The 18456-nt window shown below is 43.8% G+C and overlaps 1 protein-coding gene across 32 annotated transcripts in view; it reads right to left on the bottom strand.

Annotated features, from left to right (window-relative positions):
- Positions 1 to 18456, bottom strand: part of GFRA2 (GDNF family receptor alpha 2) — a 410970-nt gene that overhangs the window by 345873 nt on the left and 46641 nt on the right. For 27 of the 32 annotated variants that reach the window (XM_064368864.1, XM_064368853.1, XM_064368852.1 and 24 more), the window contains 3 exons: positions 4386 to 4630; positions 2413 to 2567; positions 1 to 68 (listed from right to left, as the gene is read on the bottom strand). The gene's annotated coding sequence lies outside the window, so the exon portion shown is untranslated. Of the gene's footprint in view, positions 69 to 2412; positions 2568 to 3429; positions 3578 to 4385; positions 4631 to 18456 lie in introns of those variants that run through there. The other 5 variants (XM_064368855.1, XM_064368867.1, XM_064368858.1 and 2 more) reach the window with 4 other exon arrangements.

The raw sequence follows: 18456 nt of genomic DNA, 5'->3' as shown, positions 1-18456 counted from the left end.
CTTTACTGGTAGTAATGAAGCTGTTTCCACACGTCTTCATCTGTCCAATTCCTGAGCCTCTCTCAGTTCTGAATTCAGGTGGAAGAAAGAGACATTATTAGTTGATTCTCTTCAAGTCCAACATTTTTTTTTTTTTGAGACTGTCTCCCTCTGTCACCCAGGCTGGAGTGCAGTGGCATGATCTCGGCTCACTGAAACCTCCGCCTCCCAGGTTCAAGCATTCTCCTTTTCCTGCCTCAGCCCCCAGAGTAGCGGGAATTACAGGCAGCCCCCACCATGCCTACCTAATTTTTCTATTTTTAGTAGAGATGGGGTTTCACCATGTTGGCCAGGCTGGTCTCGAACTCCTGACCTCAGGTAATCCACCCTCAACCTCCCAGAGTGCTTGAATTACACGCGTGAGCCACCATGACTGGCCTGTCATTTTTTATTGTAATTATTAAGAACCTTCCCAGAATTCTTTGTATTCAGAATTCCTAGGAGTGGTATTAAGTAGTTCCCACCCCTGGGTGACAAAACTTGGGACCAAGGGCAAACAGCTGCGTGGTGCAGTGGGGAGGGGCTGGAATAGTTCAGTTCTCTGCTCTCTCTTCCCCATGCTCAACTTCATCCTCCTTCCCCAGCCCATAAGGGTCCCATCTCAGGGTCCAGTCAGGATCTTCTCTTGCACCAGTGCTGTCCCTCTTCTGCTCTTGCCCTCCTCACCTGGAGTCTAAGCCTCCCTTTAAATCTTCCCCAAAGACCTTCCCTTTCTCTTGGCATCTGGTGATTGACTCTCTGGATAAAGTAAGCAGTGCTGATGTGTATGAAGGGCACTCTGCAGAAATAAATTGTGTGAAGGATGAGTGAGAGCTTGGAGAAGAAATGCTGGCCCTGGCAAAAGACATAAGAACCCTGGAGGCTGTGCCCACCGCTCTGTGAGTGATGGACCCATCCAGTCTGAGTTACTACCACATGCCAGATTATCATTTTGAATAGTTCCATACAGCTGCAGGAGGTGCAGGCAGGAGCTCACCACAGCAACTTTCATAATCACCTGATTTTGGCCTAGGGTGCTTGCTGGCATACAGACACCAGAGGACAATTATTACTGTTATTTTTTACCTGGGTGCCAAAAGTCCACAAGATTAGTGAAATTAATTATACCTTGAGCATGTTTGAGATCTTTGCAATTGTGAGGCCAGAGAGTGAACCAGAAAGTAGGTCCCCAGGTCCTCAGGCCCCTGGGGGTTGAGGGGAGCTTCCTTATATCCCCATACTTTGTACCCATTGTAAAAAGCCAGTTTTATGCTAGGTTTATAGGATATTTGCTAGATTTACAGAGAGGCTTGCTTCTGAAAAGCCACATTCAGAGGCATGGTGGTGTGGTACTAAGATTGCTCAACTAGAGGTCAGAAGACAGGTTTGAGATCCAAGATTAGCCTCTGACTTGCTCTTTGACTCTAAGTGAATCAGACCTCAGCAAGCCTCAGTTTCCCCATCTATGAAATGAAAAAAAAAATTATAGCTGCTCTCTCTCACCCATAGTGATGTTGGCTGGATCAAAAGACATAATACATTTGAAATTATTTTCCAAGCTGTGAAACCTTTTTATAAACATGAGACACTGTCGGTGTCTATGTCAATTCCTTTCCCTTTTCTTCTTTTTTCCTCTCTCTCCTTTCTCTTCCTCGGGTCTGCTTTGCATCAGCCTAGGTTGCTCACAGGATGTCTATGGAGGAGTCCTCTGTATTCTGCTTATATTTTCCATGCCTCAACTCAAACATGTTTATTCTATTCCTTTTCCTAGTGGTGGTGGGTTCTACCCCAACCAGGGTAAAGAGCTCATTTAGAGTCAGGCAGTCATGACATAATTGTCACTTTGGGGTATGTGCTACTTCATAGCATGTGTTCCTATGAAGAAAGGGAGCTGTGAATGTGGGAATTTGAGGCAGGAAGACTAAGGTCAGAGCCCCTGAAGTCCCCCATGCCTGCAGGTCCAGTTAGGTGAGGTGAACATAAAGCCCTAGAATCCCTAGAGCTTACTTCTTTCTGGAACCTGACTCCTAGCACCCACCCACCCTGGAGAGCCAAGGACGCTGCCGTGTGCATTAAGCATTTTGGTCTGGGAGTACAGTCTCAGAGCAGCCTTCTAAATATTACATTCAGGTTTGGTCTGCCTTTGAACTTGCTAGTGTTTCCCCGTCCCTGGAATTTCAAACTGAGGCTCAGAGCACCATGCTATATAGTCCAACCTGTAGTTGATCTTACATGCCCTGAGCCAAAGTGCCTGCAACAAAAACTAGTCAAATCCTATATTTAACTTGGTGCATCATTCATACTTTAGAAGATGTTGTGGATCGATTAGAACAGGCAGGCTCTGGGGAAGCTTAGCCCAGGCAAGAAGAAATGGCTTGGAATGCAAGTGAATACCTCAAAGACAGGCAAGAAATCCATCTTTTATTAATCGGTTTATTCATTGATTGGTTGAATCATTCATCGCCTCACCGAAATGCATTGTGGTTTACTGTGTCCTAGGCACACTCCAGCAGGGTTTCGAGGAGAAAGATGAAATGTTTGAACTCAGCCTGGAAGGAAAAATAAATATCTTGCTAGGAAGAGATACAGAAGAGTAACAGAATATGCATACTGGCTAAAGGAACACCAACAGTAAAGGCTACAGAAGTAGATGAAGAGGTGTGTTAGTTATTAAACAGGGAAAATGAGGGAAAGGAGTGGGAGGTGAGGCCAAACGTGGATAGAGTGAGAATTCACTGGACCTGATGGAGCAGACTAAGGGGTCTATACACTTTGCTACAAACAGTGGGGATCCATTTGTATATATATATATTTTTTGAGACAGAGTCTTGCTCTGTCACCCAGGCTGGAGTGCAGTGTTGCAATCTTGGCTCACTGCAACCTCTGCCTCCTGGGTTCAAATGATTCTCCTGCCTCAGCCTCTGAGTAACTGGATTACAGACATGCACCACCATGCCTGGCTAATTTCTGTATTTTTAATAGAGATGGGGCTTCAGCATGTTGGCCAGGCTGGTCTCAAACCTCTGACCTCAAGTGACCCGACTGCCTCAGCCTCCCAAAGTGCTGAGATTATAGGCATGAACCACCATGCCTGGCCCCTCTGTCTGTACTTTGAAAGCTTAGACAGGATATCATCAGCCTGTGTTATTAGAAAGGCAGTGTCAGCCACAGCATCAGGGGTGTGGTGAAGGGGGCAGGGGACAGGATGAAGGCAGGGAGAATGGTTAGAAGGTGAATGCCAGGGAGGTGACAAGGGGCAGACATGGCCAGTGACAATGGGAATGGAAAGGGGGGATGAAGAGATGCTCTGGAGGTGGTGCTGCCATAACCAGGCAGCTGCCTGGATGTGGGATGTGAGGGAGAAGGAGGGACCAGCTGGAAAGACCAGGGGATGATGGCAAGAAAACATACTCAAGAGCAGAAGCAGGTGGTGAGTGGGAAGATGGACTCTGTTTTGGCTACGCTGAGCTTGATGCGAAATCCTATGAGACATTCAAGGGAAGCTCCGAAGCAGGCATTTGGAGAAGCAAGCCTGGAGCCCTTGAGAGCCAACGGCTTCAGGACAGGTAGCTGTGTCTGTACGCGGCACTGTTTGGTGATGCTGGAGTCTTCTGTCGACCATTAGAAGCTCCGAGATGCGGGAAAAAGGTTGGAGAAAAGAGAAGAACTGATGTCTTCCCTCTCCTTTCTTCTCCTTTTCCTACATGGCTTCTTTTCCTTTCCGCTCTGCAGTATTTTATTACTTGGACAGACAAGCCCATGCTGCCCTCTCCACTCAAGCATCTATTTTCCTTCCTTCCTTCCTTCCTTCCTTCCTTCCTCCCTCCCTCCCTCCATCCCTCCCTCCCTCTCCCCCCCGCCCTCTCTCTCTCTCTTTCTTATGGAGTCTCATTCTGTTGCCCAGACTAGAGTGCAGTGTCTTGATCTCTGCTCAATACAACATCCGCCTCCCAGGTTCAAGCAATTCTCCTGCCTCAGCCTCCCAAGTAGCTGGAATTACAGGCATGCGCCACCACACCCAGCTAATTTTTGTATTTTTAGTAGAGACAGGGTTTTATCATGTTGGCTAGGCTGGTCTTGAACTCCTCGGAACCTCAGGTGATCCGCCTGCCTCGGCCTTCACGCCAGCATCTTTCTCTTTTTGTGGAGTAAGTGACGGGAGGCCAGGGACTGAGGCAGCAGTCACAAGATGAGTAGAGCCCTAAGTAATGTTGGAGGAGAGGCGGAAAGGATGCTCCCCTACAGAAGACTACCTGTGGCCAAAAGGAGGCAGCACCCTATAATTAGTACATGTTTCTGAATATTTACTAAGATCATGCTACCACATAAGACCATGCATATTAGTTTATGAGCTGCTCTTGATTTACCTGGTTCAACACACCTTTTCTCTTCTCCCCGGCAGTGGTGGTTTCCACCCCTGGATCTAGAGTCTGGCAAGCCATGTCCACCTCGGCATGTGGCCGATCGCATTTCTCTCATAGGGAAGACTCTTACTGCTTTTTCTCCTCATTGTAAGTAAATCTTAACTTCTTTTTGGGTTCAGCATATGCCCCAGCTTCTCCAGGCCACCTTCCCCAATTAATTCAGCCACTGGGTAAATTCACCTCCTGCACTAAACAGAGAGCATGCCGGTTTGAACGCTGAATCCGATATCCCCTGTATTGTTTCCTAATGATTTTAATAAATTGCCGTCTCCTTCATGGGAGAACATTGCCATCACTAAAATGTTGAGCAGGAAGAACACCTGGAGACTCCTGGTCCTTATTTTCTCCTCTTTCCTCTGTCGTGTGGATTTGGTAATTGATAGAAAGAAGAATGACAAACCCTAGAAAGTTCACGACATGTTCTTTAGAAAAGGCAAAGTGCCACATTTTCTTTATCCAGTCTATCACTGATGGGCATTTGGGTTGGTTCCAAGTCTTTGTTATTGTGAATAGTGCCCCAATAAACATATGTGTGCATGTATCTTTATAGTAGAATGATTTATAATCCTTTGGGTACATACCCAGTAATGGGATTGCTGGGACAAATGGTATTTCTAGTTCTAGATCCTTGAGGAGTCGCCACACAGTCTTCCACAATGGTTGAACATGGAATACTATGCAGCCATAAAAAAGGATGAGTTCATGTCCTTTGCAGGGACATGGATGAAGCTGGAAATCGACATTCTCAGCAAACTAGCACAAGAACAGAAAACCAAACATCACATGTTCTCACTCATAAGTGGGAGTTGAACAATGAGAACACATGGTCACAGGGAGGGGAACATCACACACCAGGGCCTATCTAGGGGTGGGAGGCTAGGGGAGGGATAAAATTAGGAGAAATACATAATGTAGATGATGAGTTGATGGGTGCAGCATATCACCATGGCCTGTTAAGTATACCTATGTAACAAACCTGCACATTCTGCCCATGTACCCCAGAACCTGAAGTATAATTAAAAAAAGAAAAAAAGAAAAGGCAAAGTGCACTCAAGAAGATGAGAACAGAGATGAAAAATGGGTGGCGATGATTTGGATATTGTAGTTTGTCATGACACGCAAAGCTTTAGGGGCATTTTAAAATGATTTAAACTGTTGTTTCTTTTATTGCTATTAATATAAAAAAGAAATTCAACTGTATTTCTACTATAATTAATACAGTATAAAATAAATTGCAAGTAACTTTGTGTCAAGAATATTTTAAACTCTTATTGTCATTGAGAACAGTGAACAATCCCTGGGACATTTCAGAAAAAAAAAAATCAATAAAATTTTTAATGAACATGGATTATGTGCCTTGCTTGTGCTAGATACTGTGGGCAATTTCAAAAAACAAATCAATAAAAATATTATTCAAAGTATTATTTAAGAGGTATTTAAAACATACAAAGGAAGATGGTAGCCACCGTTCATATGGCACCATCCAAAAAATAACATATTAGTCTTCATTTTTAAGAAAAATTACCTTATTTGTAAAAAAAAAAAAACAAAGAATAAATGAATGATTTAGGTTTTAAATGATATAGGAAAACATGGAGATGACTAAAACTCACCCTCAAATCACACCATCCAATAGTGATTATGATTTTGTCTAAGCAAATATCATTCTGAATGTCTTTCTGTACAAATATAAAGATAGAAGGGGCACGGTAAGCTACACTTTTAGGGAAACAGAGTTACATAACAGGCCTTATTTTAAAACAAATTTAACAAATTTATTTTAATGTAACAGAGGGGGAAAATCTCATATTAAACTGTAAGAATCTCTGAACTTCAAATAATTGTATTGTCACCACATGGGAGAGCTTTTCTTAAAAAGATCGCTTTTTGTTTAAAAAGGGAGATTAAAACACGTTAAGAGGTGAGAGTTGGCTTTCTTAAGTGGTGTTTGCCCATTTAATCTCTCCATCTGTGTTTCTGAAATTTAATTTAATTTAATATTTTGGTCATCTACATTGACAATGATTATCTAGGCTACTTTTCCATGGCAGTAATTTGGTTCCCAGAGATGTCTGTTGAGTTCCTTGCTTTTAAATTTATTTAGTGGTGACAAATGATGTTTTGGTTCCCAGTTTTTTCCCCCCTTTTAAGATTTCAATCTCACTTTTTTACGCCATTTTGCTGTTTTATTGTCTTATTCATGAAATCTCATTTTACTGACAATTTCTTATTATTTTGTATCAAGGGCTGGTGAATGATTTATGTAGATGAGGCTAGATATTCAAATATTTTAGGCTTTGTGCACCATACCTGCAAAGCTACTCAACTCTGGCATTATACCTTAAAGCAGCGGCATAGGATATATCAACCAATGAGTGTGGTGTGCTCCAATAAAGCTTTATTTACAAAAATAGATGGTGAACCATTTATGTATGTTTGTTTCCCTTGTTTAGCATCTGCTAATGACTTTATGTGTGTGGGAAGGGGATTGCTATAGTTTGGATATTTGTCTCCCTAAAACTTAGCATTGAAATTTGATCCCTCATTTTGGCAGTGGGGCTCAATGGGAGGTGTTTGGGTCTTGGGGGAAGATCCCTCATGGATCATGTGGTGCTGTTTCCACAGTAATAACTGAATTCTTGCTCCATTGGGTCCCATGAAATCTGGTTGTCAAAAAGAGCCTGATACGTCTGCTATTACTCCCTCTTGCTTCTGTCTCACCATGTGATCTCTGCACACATCAAGTCCCCTTCCCCTTCCTCCATGAGTGGAAACAACCAGAGGCCCTTACCAGAAGCAGATGCTGGTGCTATTCCTCTTGTACAGCCTGCAGAACTACGAGCCAAATAAACCTCTATTCTTTATACATTACTCAGCCTCAGGTATTCTTTTATAGCAACACAAATGGACTAAGACAAGAATATTCCTCTTTAAAAAAGTTTGTTGTGGAATAGGAAGGAGAAAATGTTAGATGCAGTTTCAAGTGATTATTTTAACCCAAATATACTAAAGGTTTTTTTTTTTTAATTGTTGTTTTTTGGGATATTAGTCTCATGGTTATTGTGGTCATGGCTGAGACTGTGCTGAGACTGGCCACTGGCAGAACGGCTCTACTTGGATGGAAAAAGTTAGGCCCACAGAAGTCTAGCAACTTGCTCAAAACACATGGAAGATCAGTCTTAAAGGTGAGATTTTAACATAGATAATTTTTTTTTTTTGAGACAGAGTTTCACTCTTGTTGCCCAAGGCTGGAGTGCAGTGGCGTGACCTCAGCTCACTGAAATCTCTGCCTCCCAGTTTCAAGTGATTCACCTGCATCAGCCTCCTGAGTAGCTGGGATTACAGGCATGTGCCACCACATCTGACTAATTTTGTATTTTTAGTAGAGACGGTGTTTCACTATGTTGGTCAGGCTGGTCTTGAACTCCTGACCTCAGGTGATCCACCAGCCTTGGCCTCCCGAAGTGCTGGGATTATGGGTGTGAGCCACCACACCGGGCCGAATAATTTAAAAAAAATTAATTTTGGTGAAGTTCACAAAACATAACATCAAGTATTGTAAAAAGAACAATTAAATGGTGTTTTGTACATTCACAGTATCTAACCATCACTTCTATTCAGTCCAAAAACATTTTTATTGCCCCCAAAGGAAGTTGTATCCCCATAAAGCAATCACTCTTTACTTTCCCCTCACGCCAACCCCTGGCAACCATCAATCTGCGTTCTGATTCTATGGATTTCACTATTTTACATATTTTATACAAACAGATTTATAGGATATATACTACTTTGTGTCTGGCTTCATTCACTTAGCATAATACTTTTGAAGTCCATCCACATTGTAGCATATATTAGTACTTCATTCTCTTTGTGGCTGAAAACATTTCATGGTATGTATATACCACAGTTTGTTTATTCATCTGCTGATGGATTTGGGCTGTTTCCACCTTTTTGCTTTTTCAAATGGTGCTGCTATGAAGGTATATGTAGATGTATTTGTCTAGTCCCTGTTTTCAATTCTTTTGGGTATATCCAAGGTGTGGAATTGTTGAACCATATGGTAATTATATGTTTAACTTCTTGAGGAACTGCCAAACTTTTCCCCAGGGCGGAACCATTTTATATTCGATGTTCATGTTTTCCAATTTTGCCACATCCTTGGCAACACTTGTCATTTTCTGAGGTTTTGTTTTGTTTTGTTTTGTTTTGTGAACACAGATTTTGACTTCCAGTGTTCTTATCTGAGGAGGTCACAGGATTTGTCTCACATTTTCCACTTGTGTGTTTTTTTCTTTTTGTAATTATAATACCTGGCATATTTCAAGACACATAACTCACGTCATTAATTGATATATATTTTCTCCAGAAAGTATAAATTCTCCTGAAGTGCTCACAGATCTTAGTAACAATAAAATTTCAAAATATTGTTTAAACAAAGTCAGTTGTAATCCATTTTCAAGTTTAAGAATCGCAGTTGAATTAACAGCTGAATCTCTTTATAATTCTCATTCTAGGAGAAATAGGAAGGCCCACATGCCCATCTGCGAGGGTTGATGTGGAGGTGTTTACTTCCTTGGGTAGGATATTGGACAAGATGGTTGCTAACGTCCTTTCCAACGATGCCTTTAAAATTAGAATTTGAATATTTATGGAGGCCTTTCTGAGAAACTACAAAGCCCTGAGAATGTTGTAATGCATATGGATTTTGCTATCTTGTTATATTAGAGGAGAATAGGAGCTGATGTCCCAAAATCCCACCAAGAGGGTGTGTTACAAGTCAGAAGGCCAAGGGTCACTGCTCTTTGTGTTACCAGGGGAGGGTGTCCAGGTTCTTGGCATCTTGAACAAAGAATTGGAATAAATGCACAAACAAAACAAGGAAAGAATGAAGCAACAAAAGCAGAGATTTATTGAAAATTAAAGTACACCCCACAAAGTGGGAGCAGGCCTGAGCATAGGGGTTCAAGAGCCTAGTTACAGAATTTTCTGCAGTTCAAATACCCTCTGGAGGTTTCCCAGTGGCCACTTGGTGTTTGCTTCATGCAAATGAAGTAGTGGCCTGAAGTCAGTTTGATTGGTTGGGAGAGCAACCAATCAGAGGCTAAAGTGAAGTTACAAAGTTACACTTCTATGCAAATGAAGACTTGGCCCCAATCAGAGGTACTTTCAATTTGCCATCTGCCATGCAGAAAAAGTGGGGGTGGTTTGCAAACGGAATAGCCTGTGGTCCTTTTGTTACTTAGGTGTGGAAAGCTGGGGTTTTCCTTTTGGTTTAGTTCTAGGAAGTCAGTGTGAATTAGCCCTGAGTTTCCTGCCTCCAGACCCTATTCTCCTGCCTCAGGTAGAAAGCCTGAGGGAAGAACAGGTAAGCGACTCTTCCGGTTTGACTCCCCAGATTGCCAGCCGCACTCCAGTGTAACCCTAGTCTCCGGCTGTGGTTAGCTGGCCCATTTCCTCAGAATTTGCAATTTCATAAATCTGCCGCAAAACCGGCCAGCTGCATGAAACCCAGGCCTGACATTCCCCCAGCAAGGAGAAACATAAACTCTTGCATCCGAGCCTCCAGCTCTGCTGCACTTGGAACCATCGTGAAAATCACTTCTGGTTTTTGGAAAGGAAATGCTACTTTTCCATTTCTCTATTTCATCTTCTCTACCTTTGACGGTCAGACTTACCCTATGTCCTTATTGAGGACATTTTATTTTATTTTATTTTTTATTTATTTTAATTTTGAGACGGAGTCACTCTGTCGACCAGGTTGGAATGCAGTGGTGTGATCTCGGCTCACTACAACCTCCACCTCCCAGGTTCCAGTGATTCTCCGTGCCTCAGCCTACCGAGTAGCTGGGATTACAGGCATGTGCCACCATGCCTGGCTAATTTTTGTATTTTTTTAGTAGAGACAGGGTTTCACCATGTTGGCCAGACTGCTCTTAAACTCCTGACCTCAGGTGATCCACCCACCTCAGCCTCCCAAAGTGCTGAGATTACAGGCATGAGTCATCTCACCTGGCCGAGGGCATTTTAAAAGGAAACCTTCTTTGAGGTTCACATTGCTCCAGAGAAGGGAAGGTGCTCTCTGAAAGAGATGATGACAGAAAAGCCCCTTTGTAATACGGGGCTGGCTTCTACCTGTCCGGATGCGCAGAGCTGCAAATCAAGTAGGCCTTTTGCAACATATACATATGGAATGAGGTTTATTTATGAGTGGGAAGAAACCTATAAGGAAGAGTTATTAAGTCTAGGAGGGACTGATTTATGTCATAGTAAAATTCAGACTGTAGTTCAGCTAGAGGAATGACAGTCCCTGACAGGTGTCTGTGAATAAATCCCCCTTCTTCTAAAGCATTCTCTTCTCTTCGCTAGCCACTGGCCAAATTTTTCAGCCAGCTTAGAAATTTGCTCAGCCTGCTTTTCTCCTCCTTTCCTTCCCTGTTATGATCTTCACAGGCGACGAGTGCGAGGGAGCCACACACCCAGCCAGCTTTGAGAAATCCTTGAGTTTTCATCACCCTATGCAGGTTTGCAGAGCCTGGACACGGAGCTGTTTCCCTGCGGGCTGGTGGACACTGGCTAAGAGATCTGAGGAAGCCAGAGTAGGTGTCAGCAGAGATACCTGGCTTCTGTCAATAAACGCACAGAATCACAGCATTCCCCTGGGCTGGAGCCGGCAGAGTCCTGCCTTTTAAGACTCTTGGTAGGAACTGTTTAATGAGATCCTGGCCTCCAGCAGGTATGGCTTCTAAGAAGCTCAGCATACTCAGATCTCTGGCCAAGAGTTCTGCACCCAGGGATGCAACAGTGACTGTCCTCTGTGGACATAGACAACTGGGGCTTCCTTGGACTACATTACCTGCATTCAGGTGGATGCAATGTCTTTTCGGCATCTACCGCGGTGGTGTGTGTCTGCATGTATAATTGTTCAGATAGCACAGACTGGCTCTGTTAATGGAGTCAGGGAGCTGACTGCATAAATAAAGTTAGAAGTCAGTCTATCTATCTATCTATCTATCTATCTATCTATCTATCTATCTATCTAATACCAATAGCTATTATCTAACTTTATATTTGTCTATTAACGCACAAAGCAATACAGGGTCCATGGCCAAAATCTCATTGGGAAACCTGATCAAATGGACACCTTTTGATTAACTACAGTCTTTTCTTCCTTAAAATAACCTGATATAGCAGTCTTCATTGCAGGAATGAATATCACACATATGGAAACTCCTTGAGACACCCCTTTTAGCTAACTGTGATATCAGCCTGCTAAAGTGTTCCATTAGCATTCCCAAAGTAAAGGATTAAAAACATTTCCCTCCATTATCCACTTGTGTGGTGCCAAGGCTTTTGTGGGCAAGAATGAGAGGTGGCCTGAATGCCACTGAGCGACTAATCTCAGTGCTCTCAATCATCAGTCAGTCAATCATGACCTATCTGGAAAGGAGGGGAGATACTGCTTTCTGAGGTATGGGTGGAGAAGAGCTAAACCCAGGACCTTGTCTCAGCTCTAGAGTCAACCATTCTACTGCCTCTTCTTAATCCCAGAAAGCTGGCAAATCACTGCAAATTCTGTTACTGTTATTACCCAGAGCTGGGGAAGGAGGAAGCTTATCCTGCTCTCAGCTGGGAGATTAGCCCTGGAGCAGAAAATGTGTGTGGCTTCAATGTGAGAGGTTCTTTCCCAGGAAGGAAGCCTAAGAGGACGTGATCCTCTGCATAAAACAAGATGGACAAATCCTCAGAATTTCAGGTCAGAACACAGTGTCAGATCTCCCTGGCTATTTGGTATCCTCTTTCCCATCTGTGAAATGGGGAAAAAAATCAAGCAACATATACCTGATCTTTTTTTTTTTTTATTTTTTGAGACAGAGTCTCGCTCTGTCACCCATGCTGGAGTGCAGTGACACAATCTTGGCTCACTGCAACCTCCACCTCTGAGGTTCAAGCGATTCTCCTGCCTCGGCCTCCCAAGTAGCTGGGATCCATGCTTGTGCCACCATGCCTGACTAATTTTTGTATTTTTAGTAGAGACGGGGTTTCACTACGTTGGCCAGGCTGGTCTTGAACTCTTGACCTTAGATGATTCGCTTGCCTTGGCCTCCCAAGTGCTGGGATTACAGGCAGGAGCCACTACACCCAACCATATCTGATCGTATAACAGCATTCTAGATATCTTTACCTAAATCCTACCCATATTTAATGGGTTATTTTCACTTATCAATCTTACATTTATTTCTCCCTGATCCCTCAGGGAAAACTAAACTCTTCTTAAGCCCGTAGATCTCTCATGATCTGCTCTAGAACACAACATATATATATGTGTATATATGTTCATCACATACATATGTGTACATATCACATATATGTACACATATATATGTTTCTCTTAAAATTTCACGTTTAAGTCTCAATATACCAGAAAAGTTTCGAGCAGAGCCCTTGTCACATATGCATATCTTGGGGTCTTCTGGGGATCCTAAATTAGAGATGGCAGTGGAATTAATGAGGGCTCTAGATACACGTATTGATGGCATTGATCCTGATAATTCTTTCCAGATTGTCAGAGCTCTAAAATTTATCAACCAAGCCCCATTGTTCTCATGACAGCCCTGGCACTTCCTGATATGCCCAGAAGTCATCATGGAAGATGGCATTGAAACTAGTCATGCCACCTAAGACAGATTCGTGTCTTTACCACAGTCCCTGAGATAGACTCTTGCTTGGAGGGTTCCAGTCATGTCAAAAAGGCCAGGGATACTGGAGTAAAGTGAATAGGGAGAAGGATAGTGGAAGGTGAGGTCAGACAGTTACCAGGAACCAAGCCACCACGGGCTTGGGATCAGATTCTAAGTGGTTGAAAGCCATTGGAAGACTAAGCAGAGGAGTGGTATGATCAAACTTAGATTTTGGAAATCTTGGGTTCTTTTCCTCCTACTCCTTCTCAGCCCTCTCTGGCTCTGGCTGCCCATGGCAGGAAGCAGCCCCTTCACCCCACAGCCCTGACTTTTGCATTCTTCTCCCCACACTCAGGGATGCATCAGGCACAAAAGTGACACTCAGCGGATATGGTCAGTCCCAGTAAAACTGTAGTGTTAACCCAGAGTGTTTTCTATCTCGTTTTTGGTTTGTCTGGGGAATTTTTTGTTGTTGTTAGCATTCACTGATCCCCTTCAAATATATGGGGTCCTTGAACAGTTTGATGATGTCCTTTAGAAAGAGAAGCCCTTGATAAAGTCGTCCACACTATGTTGTTAGAGACAACACAGATAACCAACTATGTAGATGGAGGAAAGAATGGAGTGTTCGGGTTTTAACAGAGGATGGCTGGAAAGGCCAGAGAGGAACGCAAAGAAATGTATCTTATAAGAAGAAATTCCAAGTAGCAGTGGGGTGAGGGGATGCAAGTCTACCTTTGCTGCAGTTGGAATGGTGAGAGTGGCCGTGGACTCTGCACATGGGCCTGCACTGTACCAGGAAGGTGGATATGACCAGACCTCCCCACCAGGGCCCACAGAGCCTTCTGCACCTCTGTTCTCATCACTCGATAACCCAGTGGCCTGGCAATCTCTCCCCTTCAGCACTGGCAGGGACAACATTCTTTAGAGGTGAAAGTACAGTTTAATTTCTAGGCTCACCCAGGCGTGGACTGGGCTGCATAGGACCCGATAATGAAATATTGGTGGTGTATATTTGATAATGTGCCAAGCAGCTCTGCCACACAGCTTGGATGGAATGAATGCATTCCTATGGAGGTCTGCACCCCTGTCTGCCTGGAGGTGAGGAGAGTTCAAGAAAGCCAGGACTTTGTTGCTCGCATTCTTCACATCCTCCTAGCAGTGAGACACCTTCACTCCTCCCAGCCCCTCCTCCCTGAACAAATGTGGACAGAGCGGGAAAGAGAACAGAAGAGCCAAAAGGAACTGCTTCTCCCTCCATTTGCTCTGTTCTCAACTGAGAGCCTACACAGAATGGTATTTCTCTCACTGCAGTTTCCCAGTGACAATGGGGTCAAAGAAAGCATTTTTCAAAAAGAGCTTCTTTTCTCAATTTATGGGCAAGCATCCAGTAGCAAGCAGGAAAATGAAATAGGTCTCTGTTATCTCTCCCCCAAAAAGAGACAGCCCGTACAAGGGAAGGAGATAATTCCCGTCTGGCTTTTATATGTCTCATAAAACGTATTGTGCATGCATGTAAAATATACGGGACTGGGCAGACATATGAAGTAGAGAAAGGTACAGGCCCAGCTCCTCGTACTTTTGGGGTTGGCAGACAGTAAAGTGGAGGGCTTTTTAAAAAATTCTCCTTTTTGTGAGAACAAGGATAACAGCAACAGAAACACCTGCGCATGCCGCCCTTGCTTGGACATTTCATGGCAGATGAACGCATGGGTGTGAAGAGTAATAATAATAATAATATGGAAAAATAGGCTGGGTGTGGGGTCTCACGCCTATAATCCCAGCACTCTGGGAGGCTGAGGCAGGTGGCTCACTTGAGGTAGGGAGTTCCAGACCAGCCTGGCCAACATGGTGAAACCCCATCTCTATGAAAAATACAAGAAAAAAAATATTAGCCAGCCATGGTAGCAGATGCCTGTAATTCCAGCTACTAGGGAAGCTGAGGCAGAAGAGATACTTGAACCCAGGAGGTGGAGGCTTTAGTGAGCCGAGATTGTACCATTGCACTCCAGACTGGGCAACAAGGGTGAAATCCATCTCAAAAATAAAATAAAATAAAACGGGAAACTAATCATATTAAAATGCTTCGTGGATCCATGACTGGGCTTTCGACTTGCTGGGATCCAGCTCTCCCTTAGAGTCTTGTAGTGTTTGGTCTGTCTGGCTGCATATCTGCTCACAATGTTTAGCCCAAGTCATGCATGCTGATTTACACAGGCATACACATGTGTATAGCGTCATCTCAGCCCCAGTTCTCTAAAACTGACTGTGGGTGCTCTTGCTGGAGGTGGCCTCATGAAAATGTATGCCAACTTCACAGCCTTCTTTCAAAAGGGAGGACTGGGGCATACTGCAGGCGCCTGGTCCCCATGTTAGGTGCACTGTCCTTAGAAAATCTCCCACCATGTCCTCTACTCTTTGGTCAAAGGGAATTCAAGAAGCTTAAATGACAACACATATCAAACCTTCCTAAGAACTAGCTGAGAAGCAGGTCATGGAATGAGGGATGGAGGAGGGACAGCATCTGTTCTCTGAAAACAAGACCACTTAGATTTGGACCTGGAATATAATCTTAGTTCGAAAGCCCAGGGACACGGGGCACAGTGGCTCAGTTCTATAATCCTAGCACTTTGGGCAGCTGAGGCAGGAGGATTGCTTAAGTCTAGGAGTTTGAGACTAGCTTGGGCAATATGGTGAGGCTCTGTTTCTACAAGTAATTAAAAAATTAGTAGGCATGGTGGGACATACCTGTGGTCCCAGCTACTTGTGGGGGCTGAGGTTGGAGGCTGGCTTGAGCCCTGAGGTCAAGGCTGCAGTGAGCTGCGGTTATGCCACTTTACTCCAGCCAGGGTGACAGAGGGAGACTCCATCTTAAAATTAAAAATGAAATAAAATAAAATAGCCTAGGGATGAGGGATGAGGACCTCTGGGTTCCTGAGTCAAAACAGAATAGTGTGGCAAAGGTGGATGAGATTATTTATGCTTCTTCTTCTCTCTCCTTCTCTTCCTTACTCTTTCCTTCTAGCCCTTTTAGTAATTCTGAGAAATCGGAATGCATGCGGTACCATGCTAAGGTCTAAAGGCAGCAGAGTTACAGTCTCCTGAGAATCAGTGTTCACTGATTTTTTAGTTCTCTAAGCCAAAGTAGGGGCTTTTAGCAATCCAGACTTACAGTGCCTGCCCAGGCCCACAGCATCAGAACTGCAAAGGGATGGGGTCCAGGACTCTGTATTTTTTAAAGTTGCACAGGGATCCTCATAGGCAAGCAGTGTAAGAACCACTGCCCTTCTCCACTTCTATCATCCCAGAAAGCAGTTAGCTGCCCCAGCCCTGTACAATGAAAGGGCACAGGATTTGAGACCAGGCAGAGCTTGGTTTCATAGGAGTGCTATGATTTTCTGGTGTGAACCTTTGTGAAACTCAAGCTCTTTACTTCTGAAGTGGAGGTGATGATAGCACCCAACTTCTAAGGTTTGGATGGGACCAAATGTGATCATATATGCCAACATGCTTTCTAAACTACACTGGGCTGTGCCTGTGCCTTCCTTCCTCTCCAGCTCAATTCTTTCTTCAGCGCTACCAATTGCTTCTCTTTCCCTCTAGCTCCGAGGATGACCTGTCCCTCCATCTGTTACGCTCCTACCACCAAGCAGAAGCCCTCATCCCCTTTACACTCAGGGGTTCCACCAGCCCTTTTTTTTGCCTACATACATGCATAGATTACTTCATTTTTAAAATCTCTTTCCTCAAAACCACTCTTCTATTAAGCTATCATTTGACTTCTCTCCTTTTCTTCTTCAATAGACTTTGGAAAATATATGATTTCTTTGCTGCACCATTTTATCTCTATCCCCTCATTCCAACTTTTAGTGATTGCAACATGCTGTCTATACCTTGCACTAAAGCTACTCCCCAAAAGGTAACCAGTGGCCACCTGCCACTGGCTAACCAACGGGTCTCCGTCATACTCCCTGCAGTGTTTGGCACCATTGCTCCCTCTCCTTAGAGGCGTTCATCCAGTACGACGTGTGGGCTGCGTCACCTTTTCACCACCTGTGGTTTCAGATGAACCTCTGTACAGATGCTCTCAGGTCTCTGTGTGTGTAGCTTCAGTTCTGTGTGGATCACTGCCCACTCTGTGTATCTATCCATTTATTTACCATGAGGGAACTTCCCACTCAACATGCTTGGCTGGAGGTATCACCCTTTTCTCCTCCTTTTGTGTATCAGTCGGGATGCTTCTGGCTGCAGGTAATAGAAGACTCAACTAAAAATGGCTTTAATGATAATAAAATTGCATGCTCTCACATCCCAATAAGTGTGGGAACATAATAGTTCTAGGTCTGGTTGATTCAGTGGCATCAAGGGACCAGCTTGTTTCCATCTGTTTACTTTTCCATCCTCAGGGTATTAAGTTGGTTTTTTTGGACTGGTTCTCCTTTGGATCCCAAGACCACCACAGCATTTCCAGATGATGTGTAAAGATGCAATATCAAAAGGCAGGAAAAGGGACTGTTCTTCAAACAGCTCTTTTCAAGAGCTGGGAAAATCCATTCCAGTTGACCTCCAGAATAACTCATGTCTCCTTGGATAGAATCACATCATATGCCCTGTCTAAACTGCTCATTGGGAAGGGGACTGGAAAGACCTCGATTGCCTGAGCCTCAAGTCAAGCACTTGGCAGCTTTAAAATGTTCGTGAAAAAGAAATGGAGGCGTGAGATGATGTTGGATAGTCAACCGAGTCAGCTGCCCATCCTCACCATACCCTTAAACAACAGCTTCTCCCATTTTCCCATCCTTACTACACCTACCACCTCTCTCTCTCTATTCCAATCATGCAATGATACTTCCACTTTCTGATCTCAATATGAAGTACTGTGCCTCTATTCTTATGCTGTCCTTTAAACCTGGAATCTGGTACTTTCTTTTGTTATCTACCAACATTTTATCAGAGACTTCACCTGGCAGGGGAGGGAGTGGGAGGCAGGCATCACGGCTCGGGCAACCTCTTTTGTATCTCCACTGTACACTGGACATCTTTCTAGCATCGCTCTATTGCACTCTGTGCGATTGTTACTGTGGACTGTGTTTCCTTTGAGGACAGAAAACCTGCTGATTAACTTCTATATGCCCAATGCTTAGCATAGTGGCAGCATGTAATAGGTTTCAATAAGTGTAAGTCAGATCAAAGAATGAGTAAACGGTTTCATATAGGCAGTCATGCCTGATTAAATTATGCCTCTGCCATTGCAGTCAGCCCACTCCCCATCCCCAGTGCAGATACAGAGTTCTTCCCCAATGCTTCAAAGGCCATTGAGATCACTGGGCCCAGGG

Source organism: Aotus nancymaae, unplaced genomic scaffold, assembly GCF_030222135.1.
Source record: "Aotus nancymaae isolate 86718 unplaced genomic scaffold, 86718_ANA_hifiasm-v0.15.2.pri h1tg000079l, whole genome shotgun sequence".
NCBI lineage: Eukaryota > Metazoa > Chordata > Mammalia > Primates > Aotidae > Aotus > Aotus nancymaae.
This window is presented reverse-complemented; position numbering and strand designations above follow the sequence as displayed.